The sequence below is a fragment of the Entamoeba invadens genome, assembly GCF_000330505.1.
Source record: "Entamoeba invadens IP1 unplaced genomic scaffold scaff_1105074724328, whole genome shotgun sequence".
NCBI classification, from domain to species: domain Eukaryota; phylum Evosea; order Mastigamoebida; family Endamoebidae; genus Entamoeba; species Entamoeba invadens.
In genome coordinates this window covers 149,359-151,488 of record NW_004440100.1, presented here as the reverse complement: position 1 = coordinate 151,488, position 2,130 = coordinate 149,359, and positions in this window count along the sequence as shown.

Sequence of the window (2,130 nt, the reverse complement as noted above, 5' to 3'; positions counted from 1 at the left end):
GATCCGCGCCAAGGGAGGACTTGGAAAGTGGGTGAAACGGTGCACAAACAGACTGTTTGAGTGCGTCTTTATGAGCCTTCTTTTCAATGCTCCGTCTTTCTCGGGTTCCACTAACTCGAGGTGAATTTTCGGCATTTCTTGAATTCGGGAACCAGACCTAATATCTTCCCATTTTCCTATTTACTATAATTTTAATTTGAATATGATTCGAAATAGAAAAAATAAATCTATTTTAAGAGGTGGTGGTGGGAAAGGTCAATGTAGGTTCCGATATTTTGTTATGGATATTTCCACAATGACATGAATGGTAGTATAATAATTCATTACTATCATGATATTACAAGATTTAAAGAAAATATGTATTTTAATATTTGTTTTAAGTCTTCATTTCCTTATTAATTCAACATATTTTCTATTTGTTGTGTTTTCTTGTAAAAATATCAAACAACCACACAAATAATTATTTGTAATCAGATCAATCAAATTGTTATCACTTAATACTCAATTTACCCCAATTTTCTGTTGAGTTAACTTTTGACATTCAAAAACAAACATTTTAATTATTGTTGTTTGTCTTTGTTGTTGATTTATATAAACTCCTTGTTGAACACACCAAAGTCATAATAATAGTTATGTTTCAACAAAAAACAAAAATATTGTGTTTTAATGTTTCAGCATAGTTCAATTATTTATTTTATTGCAACTAATGATTAAATATATATTATATTCAATAAATATATCTTATATATCGTTTATATTAATTGTATAGACAATAATTTACTTATTTCATTTCTAATGAATGAGATAATTATATAATTAATAACCAACTGTTAATTTTTATTATATTGTCAATTTATTATTAAGTTTTATTAAATAATCAAGGTTTAATTGTTTCCCTTTTTTCATCGTAAAAATTGACTTGCATATTTCGTTGTAATGTAAACTATTTATAATTTATTAATAGTTTTAAATATAAAAAACTTTTTTTGGTAAATAAAAAATTAATAAAAAGTGTTATTTTTTTTAGAAAAATACTTTTCATTATTTTTTGTTGGCTTTCAAAAGATTTAGTTTTAAATCTATTTATTGAAAAAATAAAAAAGTTTATTTTTCTACTAAATAATTACTTTAAAATTTGCAAACTATTTTAAAAACATTTAGAAAAAAATATAAACGTTTCTATTTCAACAAACTTAAATAAATGTTTTAAATCGTTTATTTGGTTGTTTATACAAAAGAATGTTCCTTCTTCTCAATCATTTATTACAATTTAAAAATACAATGCAATACTTTATTGTAATAATCCGTACAATAATCCCGAATTGTATAATAATCAACAGCCACAATCATGTTTAAAAAACAAAAAATTTCTTTTTTTAATAAATAAAGTCCAACATTACTTTTAAACTCATTTTGTCGAAAGTGTTTTATTTGAAGAATAATAAAAAGTATAAAAAACGAAAAAAATGAACTTGTATCTGTGATTTTATGCCACTTTCATTCTTCCTTGTCTTTTTTGTGATTTCACGAATTCGAGGAGATTGCTATGTTGAGTCAGGAAATGATTATGTGACAATAGGAGATAATATGATGAACATTGGTACTTATTGTGAAGATCTTGGACTGGAAAAAGGCAGCCGCTCTTCTTACCTATCCACTTTCAATTATCACATCGTTCATGACTTCCAGTACAAAACGTTTGCTTCGAAGAACTTCTGTAATGACATTTGGGTCGACAGATATCCAACTGCTGTTTTTGACACGTGGAGAATACTGAAATGGAATCCTTACACTGAAAGAACCAATAGAACAGCAATTTATTGGATCAAGTACTTACCCGATTTGTTTACGTTCAACTTCGTTGTATTTAAGATGAACCAATTCATGGACAATTTTGGTAAGAGTTGTGTTGATGACTTTTATATCGACTTGGATCAATGGAACGTCTTTTATACATTGGACGATGAAGATACAAAACCACAATACACTAAATATATCGCGTTCAGACAACCAGAATACCCGTTGTCGCAACACCCAATCACTATACTCACTACTTCTGTCGCGGTGTATTTAAACGATTTCCAGTACCCAAATAGATGTGTTTACTCAGTGTCTACACTCAAAAGCTTG